General features: G+C 47.7%; 1 protein-coding gene across 1 annotated transcript in view; it reads left to right on the forward strand.

Annotated features, from left to right (window-relative positions):
- The window catches only part of CUX2 (cut like homeobox 2), a 273,772-nt gene that overhangs the window by 192,453 nt on the left and 67,566 nt on the right, over positions 1-13,753 (forward strand). The gene's annotated exons all lie outside the window — the stretch shown is intronic.

Consider the following 13,753-nt stretch of genomic DNA (forward strand, 5'->3'; position numbering starts at 1 on the left):
GCATTGGAGAAGGAAATGGCAACCCACTCCAGTATTGTTGCCTGGAGAATCCCAGGGATGGGGGAGCCTGCTGGTCTGCCGTCTATGGGGTCGCAGAGTTGGACACGACTGAAGCGACTTAGCAGCAGCAGCAGCAGTCCAGGTTCAGAGTCCTTACCCTTGATCGTTATTTATTAAGCACCTACTGTGTGGCAGGCCCTGGGGATCCAGTAGTGAACAAAAGCTACTTTGCCCCAGGCTCCAAGAATCCCACTAAATTCCAGAAAGGGTGGCTCTGTTTACAGGTGCAGATGTTCTGGCCCAAAGATACTCAGGTGCTGAGCAAGGCCATGCAGCCAACTGGCAGCAGAACACCTCTCTTTCTTCCAGGCTTTATGTGCTTCCTACAACGCCCCGTGTCCACAGGGTAGGGACACTTTGACAATTTAACCAGTCAATTATAATAATATTTTTCTCTCGGAATGTTTAAAAGAAAAAAAAAGTTGGCTCGCTAAGGTATAATCATGGCTCAGAGGCCAACCTGACATTAGTTATTAATTAGGCCATTATGCATTCCACAGTGATAATTGCTTTGCTGCAAAGTCACCAAGCATGAAACGGACCCAGCACAGAAATGCAATCTATCAATCTGAGAAGTCGCAGCCCAGTTGCGTTCTCTCACCTTGAGTCGGGTGTACACCAGAGCGGGAAACAAAAAGAAATTAATGATACATCAATAGGCAACAGCAAGCTGGTCCCAGCCCGGTCCTGCTCTGGGATGATCACATCCCTGGGCACAGGGATGACGTTCAAGTGAAGTTTATCAGTGAAAATGCCTATTTCTCTTTGATCTTCTAGCCAGTGGAAATCTGTTCATCCCCTTTCCTTTTTTTTTTCTTTTCCCATCTTGGGGGAGGGAAAAAGCCATCTGTTTGCCTCGCCTGTTGCTTTTGCAATGAGTAGGGTGAGGGTATAGCAGCTGCCAGGGCTGCCCAGGTGTTGTGAGCAACACAGCACCTCTGCCTGGGTTCCGTCTCAGACTGGATTCTGTCTCTGGCCTTGGTGGGGCAAGAAAGGAGACCCGCCCTGAGCCTCCAAGTGAGAGGCGTCAGTGTCGAGGACAGCTGGAGTTCCATCTTAAGAGAAAACCTTGGGGTACAAGAAACAAAAATCCACCCCAGTTAGCCTACATGGGAAACATTCATTATAGTATTAACTACCTGATATTAATAGGGTATCTGTTGTCTGCCAGATGCACAGTTATGTCATTTAATCCTTGGTCTTGTGAAAGAAGTTTGGGTGTATGAGGAAACTAAGGCTCATCAAGATAAGGTGTCTTGCCGAAGCTCCCGCCACTAGTGGTAGGATTGAGATTCAAACCCAAGCTCATGAACACAGCACTCTGCTGAGACCACATGAGAAGCTGGAGGAAGCACAGCTGGGCTTCCAGAGGGTGGGACAAGGAACCAAAACAGCTCAGAAGCAAAGAGGGTGCTTCTACAAGGGGTGAGACTCCTTGTTCTGCCCTCTCTCTGGGCCAGCTTTCTCACACGTGGTAGATGGAAGTGCCTGCCCGTGACAGCCATCTCAGTCCCCACATTCACCCTCCTGTCACTGGAGCTAATTACCTAGGCAAATAAAAGTCAACCAGTCTCAGATTTACACTTTTAGGATAACAAAGATGAATGGCCTAGCCCACTGTCTGCCCCTAGTGCATCAGCCATGGACAGGAAGGTGTCTATGCAAACATCAGCTGCTAAGGCCAATCTAGGAAAGAAAGAAGGTGACTGACTCGCCGCCTGTCATCAGCCTAGTTCCGCTTCTTATCCTTTCGTCCGTCCACACAGCCCTGATTCTCCCTCTCGTCTAACCTTTTCAGTTGGCTGCTTCACATCCTGGAGTTATTGCTAGGTTCCTGCAGACATTTGAAATTTTGCTCCGGGAAGAGTGCTAGAGTGATTCTTGCAGAGAGGGTTGACAGCGTCTGCATCTACCCCAGGATTTAGCAAGCTCCAAAGGTGTACAGGTCTCAACCAACCCCATCATCTGTATTTTGCCCAGAGGTCAAGATAAAGAAATGCATGCTGCTGAGAATGGGTTGTCTCCAGTTTTTGCTCACTGAAGCCAGGCTCTGGCCCCATCTTGTTTCATTCTGCCACATGACTTGCCCGCACCAAGACCCTATGTTAGCCTGCATGTTCTCTGTGAAAAGAGAATCAAAACCAGTAAGTCAAGTTCCAGTGGCTAAGAGAGTGTTCTTGATCCAAAAAAGATGGCAACCACGACTGCCTAAAGACTTGCTGCGTTGGCTCAGCTCTTCCGTGGAACCTTCAAGTCAAGTTTATCAGTGAAGTTTATCCAACCCACGTTTCAGTCTTCGGCCAAGCCCTTGAGGGGCAGATAGAGCAGCCGGCTGCTTCTGTGATCGTCAGAGCTTGGGATGGCCAGCTTCCCTGGACCATCCCTTGGAGTTCAGCCTGAATGTTTCTGATGCGTAAGCATACTTAGCTGAACAAACTTTTAGGGAGTTCTCAGGAACTGACTCATAGTGTGAAGAAGGACTTAGATGTCTCTGTTATACTTGTTCCCCTTTCAAGGTATAAGGCAGGGAGACCCTGACATTTTGAAAAGTAGTAAGAAGACTGTGTTCTTCCATCCATATTTTCTTCTCTTGTTGGGGACAAACATAATCATCATTTCAACAGATGTGTGTGTGGCTTCTACTACATGCCAGATGCTGTTCTAAGTAGTGAACAAAACATTCTAGCAGGATATGATAAATCAGTAACAACCTGCTGTTTGAGGACCTGCTCACTTTGACATGGACCCAGCTCTATTCTTTATCTGGCCTAATCCTGGTCTGATGTAGTTACTATTGTTATCCCCACTTTACAGAGGAGAAAACTCAGAAAGGTTAGGTGACTGATCCTGAGTCACAACAGCAAGTAAGTCTTAGAACTGGACCCAGTTGATAACCCTTCTAGACCAGGGATTAGCAAAGTATAGCCCCTGGGTCAAATCCAGCTCCCTTCCTGTTTTTGTAAATAAAGTTTTATTGGCACACAGCCACACACTGCGGCTGCTTTCACTGTACAAGGACAGAGTTGAATAGTTATGATAGACCATAGGATCCACATAGCCAAAAATATTTACTCTCTGGCCCTTTACAGAAAAGGCAAGATCAAACCTATAAATTTTGCGTGGTCGAACTTGACTTAGAGAATGGGTATCTTCCAACAGTCATTTCTCTCATTTGTTCTTCCTTCCTTCTTTCCTCCTCTATTCTTTTTATTATGGACAAATTCAAATATGTGAGAGTTAAAAAAATAAAATAATGAGCCATGGGACCCAATTTCAATGACTGTTCACGCATAGCCACTTCCCTTTTGCACCCCTGGATTATTCTGAAGCAAACCCAAATCATTGTATCATTTCACCTATAAATATTTTAGTGTGTATTGCTGTTTAGTCGCTAAGTCATGTCCAGCTCTTATGGCCCCACGGGCTGTAGTCCACCAGGCTCCTCTGCATGAGATTTTCCAGGCAAGAATATTGGAGTCGGCACCCCACTCCAGTACTCTTGCCTGGCAAATCCCATGGACGGAGGAGCCTGGTAGGTTGCAGTCCATGGGGTCGCTAGGAGCCGGACACGACTGAGCGACTTCCCTTTCACTTTTCACTTTCATGCATTGGAAAAGGAAATGGCAACCCACTCCAGTGTTCTTGCCTGGAGAATCCCAGGGACGGGGGAGCCTGGTGGGCTGCTGTCTCTGGGGTTGCACAGAGTCGGACACGACTGAAGCCACTTAGCAGCAGCAGCAGCAGCAGCAGCCATTTCCTTCTCTAGGGGGTCTTCCTGACCCAGCGGTCGAACCCGCATCTCCTGCATTGCAGGCAGATTCTTTACCACTGAGCCCCCTGGAAGGCATTTTAGTCTATATCGCTAAAAAATCAGGGATCTCTTTATAAACATAACCACAGCTATCATCCAAAAGTTTTTAACACATTTCCTTTTTTAACTGAGATATATTTGATATATAATATTATGTTGGTTTCAGGTATAGAGCATCAGTTCAGTTCAGTCCCTCAGTCATGTCTGACTCTCTGCAACCGCATGGACTGCAGCACGCCAGGCCTCCCTGTCCATCACCAACTCCCAGAGTTCACCCAAACTCATGTCCATTGAGTCGGTGATGCCATCCAACCATCTCATCCTCTGTCGTCCCCTTCTCCTCTCACCTTCAGTCTTTCCCAGCATCAGGGTCTTTTCAAATGAGTCACCTCTTCGCATCAGGGGGCCAAAATATTGGCGTTTCAGCTTCAACATCAGTCCTTCCAATGAACATTCAGGACTGATTTCCTTTAGGATGGACTGGTTGGATCTCCTTGCAGTCCAAGGGACTCTCAAGACTCTTCTCCAACACCACAGTTCAAAAGCATCACTTCTTCAGCACTCAGCTTTCTTCACAGTCCAACTCTCACATCCATACATGACTACTGGAAAAACCATAGCCTTGACTAGACGGACCTTTGTTGACAAAGTAATATCTCTGTTTTTTAATATGCTGTCTAGGTTGGTCATGGAGAAGGAAATGGCAACCCACTCCAGGGGGTTCTTGCCTGGAGAATCCCAGGGACAGGGGAGCCTGGTGGGCTGCCGTCTATGGGGTCTCACAGAGTCAGACACGACTGAAGCAACTTAGCTGCAGCAGCAGCAGCTAGGTTGGTCATAACTTTTCTTCCAAGGCATAAGCATCTTTTTATTTCATGGCTGCAGTCACCATCTGCAGTAATTTTGGAGCCCAAAAAATAAAGTCTGACACTGTTTCCACTGTTTCTCCATCTATTTGCCATGAAGTGATGGGACCGGATGCCATGATCTTTATTTTCTGAATGTTGTGCTTTAAGCCAACTTTTTCACTCTCACTTTCATCAAGAGGCTCTTTAGTTCTTCTTCACTTTCTGCCATAAGGGTGGTGTCATCTGCATATCTGAGGTTATTGATATTTCTCCCAGCAATCTTGATTCCAGCTTGTGCTTCCTCCAGCCCAGCATTTCTCATGATGTACTTTGTATATAAGTTAAATAAGCAGGGTGACGATATACAGCCTTGACATACTCCTTTACCTATTTGGAACCAATCTGTTGTTCCATGTCCGGTTCTAACTGTTGCTTCCTGACCTTGCATACAGATTTCTCAAGAGGCAGGTCAGGTGGTCTGCTATTCCCATCTCTTTCAGAACTTTCCACAGTTTCTTGTGATCCACACAGTCAAAGGCTTTGGCAGAGTCAATAAAGCAGAAATAGATGTTTCTCTGGAACTCTCTTGCTTTTTGGATGATCCAGCGGATGTTGGCAATTTGATCTCTGGTTCCTCTGCCTTTTCTAAAACTAGTATGAAAAGGTGTAGATTACAATGATTCAATATTTGTATATATTGCAAAATGATCACCACAATAAGTCTACTTAACATTCCTACCACACATAGTTGCACTTTTGTCTTAAGAGTAGTTTCTTAATACCTGGTACTCAGGCAATGCTTCAGTGCCCCTTATTGGCCCCTAAGTTTTTTAATCGTTTTTTTTGGTGTATGCCAGGATGGTAGTCATGTACGGATGTGAGAGGTGGACTATAAACAAGGCTGAAGGCTGAAGAATTGATGCCTTCAAACTGTGCTGTTGGGGAAGACTCTTGAGAGTCCTTTGGACAGAAAGGAGATCAATCTTAAAGGAGATCAACTCTGAATATATATTGGAAGGAATGAAGCCGAAGCTCCAATACCTGATTGGAGCTGACACATTGGAAAAGACACCGATGCTAGGAAGGATTGAAGGCAGGAGGAGAAGGGGACAACAGAGGATGAGATGGTTGGATGGCATCATTGACTCAATTGACATCAGTTTGAGCCAACTTCAGGAGATAGTGAAGGACAGGGAAGCCTGATGTGCTGTAGTCCTTGGAGTCGCAAAGAATCAGACGCGAGTAAACAAGGGTTCACACAGTCCACACATTGAGACTGATGTGCCTCTGAAATATGGCGACCAACTGGTTCGGCCCTGGACTGAGGATTACCTGAGATACAAAACTTTGGGTTTTAAAACTGAGAAGATCTTCAGGTACAAAACTGCATGGTAAGACTGGAAAAGTCCAAGATAAATTAGGACAAGTTGGTCATACTATCTCTGCTACACATTCTAATCTGTAACCATCCTGGCCATCTTTTTTTTTTTTTTTCCCTCTCTGATCTCTGTGTGGAAATAACTGGGCTCTTTTTCCTAAAAACATTCCTCTGATCACAGCTGATTGCACCAGGGCCAACATCGTCTCAAACGAGGTCAACAGTATTCAGTATCTCAAGAGTTTGAGTTTGGGACTAGTCAAGGAAGCCGAAAGCTGGCCTTTAGAGAGCAGGGCCAGGGGACTTGCCCCTTGCAGAGGAACCATCCTTCTTGCTCTGGACTGTTCTGGTTCCGTGTCCCACCCTCTGGAAGCCCAGCTGCACTGTCGCTGGCCTCTCATGTGGTCTCAGCAGAATACTGTGTTCAGGAACTTGTGTTCAAATCCCAGCCCACCACTCACTGTGGGGCCATGGGCAAGTCACCTCACCCGTGGCTGGGATTTGCTGGTTGTGTCACTGTGGTGTGGTTTGACCTGGTCCTCTGTCCCCCGTGTTTGCCATGCATTGGCAATTGGATCTAGAGGCTTGATCATATTCAAGTTCGATGTTTGGGGCAAGTCTGTTCATAGGTGGTGCTGAGTGTTTCCATCACAAAGTGTATAATGTATCTCCCAGTCAATTTCAAGCTGGGGGTGGGGGTCAGCTGGAGGCAGGGACCAACCTGATCAGTGAGAAGCAGGTATGGCTACCTAGGGACACCTAAACCTCCCTCCCTCATATGTCAGGGAACCATAGATGATGTCCTCTGATAGTTAACCTTCATCATTAATAATGGAAGCGGAAACTGAGAGATTTCATAGCTGTGAGAGGTAATTAAATTACTTACATGAATCCACTCACCCTTGATTATTTCCACGTTTCCCACCAAACATATGCCTCTCCTTCGTTTGCTGCCATCCTGAGCTCTCAGCTGGGAGGATGAGGGTTGTGGGGCTTTGCAAGGAGGCTGCCTATCTTTGAGAAACAGCCAAGAAAACGGGGTTCCCCATCACTGCATTCACCCTGTAGGGCTTTCATAAGGATTTGGAGACTTAGTATGTGTAAAGCACTTAAAGCAGTGCCTGGCACACTTTAAGCACTCAATAAATATTTACTGTTATTTCTGTTTTCATTTTTTTATGCTGTTACATAGGAACGGAGGCCTCTGTGGCCCCATTTCCTAATTTTTCTGGTGAGCTGGAAATCTAAATCTTTATGTAAAATCTTCTGATCTCTAAATGTTGGCTAAAGATAAACATTTGTTTAAAACATGAACAAAGTACATAACGAGATTTGGACCATGGGCCCCATGTTCACAAACTTGGGCTTAGAGGGGGTGCAGGAAGCGTTGTCTGATTATCCCAGATTGCTGCCTCTTCTCTATGTATTCCGTTTATTTCTTTATTCATTTTTGACGATGCTGGGTCTTCGTTGCTGTGTGAGCTTTCGTCTAGTTGCGGTGTGAGGGCTTCTCATTGTGGAGGTTTCTGTTGCAGAGCTCAGGCTCCAGGGTGCACAGGCTTCTGCAGTTGTGGCTCCCAGGCTCTGGCGCACAGGCTGAGGAGTCATGGCGCACGGGCTTCATTGGTCCACGGCATGTGGGATCTTCCAAGGCCAGGGATCGAACCCACGACTCCCGCTTTGGCAGGCGGATTCTTTACCACTGAGCCACCAGGGAAGCCCCATGATTACACCAAATTTTCTCTGACCCCAGCACGTGCCACCCTGTCTCCCTCCTCTGCAGCTCAACAATCTGTTCATCCTTTGCAAGCCAGTGCTGCCACCCCCTTGAAGCCCTCCTCTAGACAGTGCCCCTGCAGAATAAACCCCTCCCTCCTTGACGCCCCCTCCTCCAAATGCTGCCTGCCTGCTGTCCTTTCCTGTGGTCTGTGTCTCTCTTCCCTGGGGACTTGTGAACTGGGGCTGTGGTTTATTCTTCTTCACGTAGTGCTTAGCACGTTGAGGATCATAATAATTAATAATAGTAAAACTAGCATCAATTAAGTGTTCCTTGGCCAGGCTGTGTGCTGGGAAGTTTTTGTGTATATCACCTTTAATCCTTATCGTCATCCTTAGATATGGAAACAAAGGCTCAGAGAAGGCCAGTGGCTGCCCGGGGTCACAAAGAAGTGGGGGAACTGGGAATGGAATTCAACTGAAATGAATCAGCCCACTCGAGGAAGCTGAGCCTCTGGCCTCTGGCTGTGCACACTGGTCAGCAGACAGAGGAGCGCCCTGAGTGTCCGGACGCAGTTCTCACAGAGCTGTCTTCAGCCACACTCCACAGAGACACCCAGAGATGACGGTGCTATATTTAAAAGCCTGGGCAGGTGGTGCTTCTGTGCCATTTGGGTGGCCGCCTCTCCATAAAGGGCATGCATGCTCTTTTAACTCAGCTCTTCTGGGCTGGCATTTCAGAGAACTTCCCAGGATGGCCTCAAGAGGAGAGACTGCAGCCACCTGGGACCCCTGCAGGGCTCCCTGCTGGGGCAAGGATGCTGTGGCCTATATCCAATAGAGCCGAGGCCGTGAGAACTCAGAGGCCAGGTCAGGGTCTTGAGCCAGCTCATGGGAGGGCCTGGCCCACAGACTCCTGAACTGACCTGTCTTTCAGAGACCGGTTGTTGCCAGGCTGGCTGGAGTGGTTCTTGGCATTGCTGACCCTCAACCCACACTCTGGTGATTTGGCTCCAATCCTCATGTTCCAGCAAGGGCTTTCCTAATGGCTCAGAGGGTAAAGAATCTGCCCGCAATACAGGAGACCCAGGTTCGATCCCTGGGTTGGGAAGATCCCCTGGAGAAGCGAACGGCAATCCACTCCAATGTTCTTGCCTGGAGAATCCCATGGACAGAGGAGCCTCGTGGGCTACAGTCCATGGGGTTGCAAAGAGTTGGACATGATTCAGTGACTAACACTCATGTTCCAGCAGTTTCCACCTTTCACTCTCCCTTCAGTAGTGCCAACTTCTAACACCCTCAGATCCCTTTGCCCAGAAATCCAAGAACCGTCTGTGGATGGCTTGGCCAACTTCACTCCATGTTTAACACTGAACAAAGCATATCTTAATTGCTGGAGTCTCCACACATAAGCTGTATTTGGTATCCCTAATGTCTAGGTGGGGAAACTGAGGCACAGAGAGGCCACGGAAGGATATTCACTCATCATTAAGTGCTGGTGGGTGCTTCACCTCCATGATTTGATCCTCCTGGCAGCTTGTCACATCATTGTACCCATTTTATAGTTGAAAAAGCTGAGGCACTGAAGGCTCGGTGACTTGCCCAAAGTCACACAGCCAGAGAGGCAAGTTTTAGATGTAGGTCACTCAGAAGCTGACTCCAAAGCTTGTGTGCTTTCCAGCCCTTCCTCGAATCTGCGAGCCTTTTTTAAGCCCCAGCTGTGTGCATCTCCTTGCTGTCCTCCCGCCCTCACTGTCCCCTTTCCTCTGTGACCCAGTTAGTGCCGCCATTCCCATCAGAACACGACAGCCGAGCCCTGCAGGTCTTTCTCCACTGTGCCTGTGAATTTCTCATCACTCTGCAAGGCACAGAATCCTCCAGATGCTCTGAATGGCCCCTTTCTGTTGTCCCAGGTAGACTTGAGTTGGGAGGGCCTGGCCATTTTTATTCGGGGTGGAGGGCTCACACAGGATCTTGTTGCTATTTGGAAAGGCACTTTGGCAGCCACGTGGGGCTGCCTGGAAGCGAGAAGTAGGACCAGTGCAGGACACCCTGCTTATCACTCCTGATTCTCATAAGCCTGTGAAATCCCTATTTGAAGGATGAAGTTGAGGGAGGGGCCTGGTGGAACTCAGGAAGAATGTGGAGAAACCAAAGCAAGGCAAAAAGTGGTTCCAGTCCAGGCCAGAGTGAGGATGCCAGTGCCCAAGGGGTCCCACACCTGTACTGCAGGTGCACGGGAGGCCGGGGAGAACTGCCAACCCCAGGCCTATCTTAACGGGAGACTGCTGCTTGGCCCCAGGCAGCAGTTGTCGGTGAAAACGTGGGCCCAGGCAGGCCAGATCCTCTGATTTTCCAAGAAAATCCAGCAATTTGGATCTCTTCTGGTTTTGAAATGCTGGCTCCATATATATGCACACATTTTCATGCTCACAGGACTTTATGGAGGTGTAATTTGCATACGGTAAAATGTGCAAATCTTAAGTGTATAACTTGATGAATTTTTATGGCTCAAATATTTTTAAAACACTGGAGGGTCCAAGAAAACATGCCCGTGGTATGTATCTGGACCTGGACCCCTGTTGCGCCATCCGACACCCATGATCGAGGCAGGATGCTCACGTAGTGTCCCAGGGATGAGGGGAAGGCTTTTGGAGAGAGCCCAGCGGTGATCCCATTGCCACTGTGGCTGAGGGCGCATGCTCTGGGGTCCAGGGCATGAATCCTAGCTCTGCCCCTTGCTGTGTGACTTTGGGCAAGGTAGATTTCTCTGATGTCTTGTTTTCCCCACCAGTAAAATCAGGCAGATAATGATACTGACCCCACAGGGCTGGTGTGCAGATGGAGTGTGTTAATGCAATCAACACTGAGCATTGCCTGGTACCTAGTACCTGCCCTATACAACAGACTATTTTTTTGAGCAATTTTAGATTTATAGAGAATTTGAGCAAGAGGTATAGAGCTCTCTACCCCAATTTCCCCTATTAACATCTTGCATTAGTTCGCTACATTTGTTACAGTTGATGAACCAATATTGATATACTGTTATTAACTAAAGTCCATGATTGACATTAGGAGGTCACTTTTTCTGTTGTACAGTCTTGACAAACGCATAATGTGTATCCACCATCACAGTGTCATACAGAATAATTTCACTGTTGTTTGAAATCAGGAATTGTTAGTCGTCACTGCTATTGCGAAGAAAAGACTGGCTGTGGTTTATGAATAACTTCTGGTGGGTATGCGGGAGCCCCATTCCTTGGTCTGCCTCTTAGGAAAACACAGCATATTCGGGCCTGAGAAGGGGACGTTTTAGGGATGAACCTGTTCTAATTTACCAAAAACAAGCTACTCTCCCATTTCAAGTAGGAAGTTGCACGAATCCAGGCCCAAATTCTCTGCTGCACAGCTGGCTCTGAATCCAAAGACTGTTCACACCCTGCCTCCACCCCTTCCTGTGTGACTTGGAACCACCGTATCAGCATCTCTGGGACCCTCAAACAAGAACAGAGCCAGGGGGCTCCCTGCCAGAGCCCCCTCTGGGAGTATGTGGAAGCTCAGATGTGCTAATTCCTGTGGAAGGTCTTTGTAAATTATAAAAAGCTCTAGATTAAAATTGGAAGGTATTATGATTATAATCAGTTATACAGAAAAACTGTGCTGTTGTTGAAAGAAGCCTGGCTGTCAAAGGCTGAGCCACGGAATTCAGTTGCGTACAGGGGCTTCGTGGCAGTCATCCATGGCTTGGCCCTCTAGGATGAGATAGCCAGAACGTCAGGCACACAGCTAGAGCCTGCCTGGACCAGCAAGGTCCAAGCCGGGGCACCCACCCCTGGGTTGTTTCTGTTCTTGAAGTCTGCCAGCTGAATGCCAATCAGCACAGAGCCATGTTTGTGATGCCAGGAGCTCCCAAAAACAGTAAATTGGACACAGATGCTCCCAGTGCCCATGAGAATAAATCTCAATCATCTGACTTCATATACTGGCCACACCCTGGGCAGGATGGGAAACCTAACTTCTGCCCTGCCCTCATGTGTAAACGACTTTAATAGCTTTTCAACTCATTATATGAGCACATAGTTGATTTTTTTTAATACCCCAAAGCAAAATGTATTTGTAAGGCACTAAAGAAAGCCTCCTGTCCCTTTCATGCTGGGAGCCCTCGGAAGAGAAGTGAAATTGTGTATTCGCTGCTAAAAAAAGCTCTGGCTTATACAATTTTAACAATAGAAAAATGATCTTTGTGCTTCAGTGCATGGATGCTTAAAGGAAAACAGGCAGTCTGTTCAGGTGGCTGGTGAATTACAAATGAGTGGTTCGCCTTTGTTTTGAGTGACAAGCAATTTAAATGCAGTCTTATGTGGAGGCCTGGAAATTCTTTTCCCCAGAAGAGATAGAAAGAGCATGAGAGGAACAGGGAAAGGAAAAAAAAAAGCTTCCTTTTTTTGAACTGAGAGATTATATTAGTTGCCGCTGAGCAGAGGTGAGAAGTTAGAACTTCATTTGATAATTATAAAATCAGTAGTTTGTGATTGGACGTAATTGATGATTATACTGTTGCTAATAGCAGGCCTGCCAGCCTGCACTTGTGGGACATTTCATTTTTGCACCGCTTCCAAGCCATGAAAGCCAGCCCGGCGAGGGGCACTGCTCGTGAGATCTCGGAGCCTGACATAAATGCATTTGGGGGCCCATATTATGTTGGATAAAAAGTGTTCATTAATGCCGACATTTGAAAACACTTTGCTCTGTGCCTTATTTTTAGCCTGGGAATAATTACAAATATTAAAATAAAATTGCACGGTGTTTCTCTTTCCTGCCTCATGCCTCATGCCTCATGCCTCGGTCCAAGCCTGGGTGGGTTTCCAAGGCTTTCCACTGCTTTTGATTAAAATCCCAGTGCAGGGAGACCAATGTACAGAAAGGAGAGTGTCTGTCTGTCTTTCTGCTTAGGTGAGTTTGAGTAAGGGACTGTAAACCCAGCACCTTCACTTTACAGGTGGGGAAGCTGAGGCTCAGAAAGGGGGCATGACTCGCCCAAAGGTGAACAAGGACCCAAGGCCCCAGCTGAAACCAGAACCCAGGCCTGCCCACTGCCATTTCCAGCATTGCCTGTTTCCCACACTGCTGTCGGCTTCCCTGAGGTGCTGGGACCTCTCAGGCAGATCCTGGGCCTGTGTGCCCTCGCTCTAAGCGTGACTCCATCAGAGAGCCGGCATGAGATCTCCACGGAGCCCTCAAGGTTGCAGCATAATCTGGGCTACTTGCAGGGTGTCATTCTTCATCATCTTTCTAGGCACGGGTTTTTATTTAAGTCTGTCGTTCAGAAGGATTAGCTCCGAGAGCCTCTCTAACTCCTTCCTTATCTCATTCATTTCTTCACTCTGTCTGTGGATTTAGCGCCCACTCCTGATGTGCCTCTGAGGGAGGAGAAAGCCACAGCATCAGCTGTTGAAGGTCATCCAGTTGTTGACACCCCAGACCATGAAATGTCCTCATCTCCCCTGTTCCTCTCACCATCCCCCCGTATCGACACCGCATTTTGAGAAACAGATCCTGGACCTTAAGGATGGATCCTGAACCCCAGGACTTCCCCCCACCTCCACTGACTCCGCCCTCTCAGAAATGCCATCCTTCTCGCCTGGACCGTTAAAGTAGCCACCTCCCTGGTCACCCTGCTCCCGCCCCAGCCCCCCTAGTCCATGGTGCACGCAATAGCCCGGGGGATCCTATTGAAACATTTGTAGACCACGTCCCTCACCTGCTGTAAACCCTCCTGTGGCTCCTCATTGCTTTCCAGGGAAAAGTCCTAGTTCTCACAGTGACCTCCAAAGCTCTGCCCTCTACCCTTTGATCCCTGACTTCTTCTCTTCTTCCCCTACCTCCTCCCTCTGCACTGGCCTCTTTGCTGTTACTCAAACAAGCCAAACATGCTCCTGC

The sequence above is a fragment of the Budorcas taxicolor genome, chromosome 17 (assembly GCF_023091745.1).
Source record: "Budorcas taxicolor isolate Tak-1 chromosome 17, Takin1.1, whole genome shotgun sequence".
Taxonomy (NCBI): Eukaryota; Metazoa; Chordata; class Mammalia; order Artiodactyla; family Bovidae; genus Budorcas; species Budorcas taxicolor.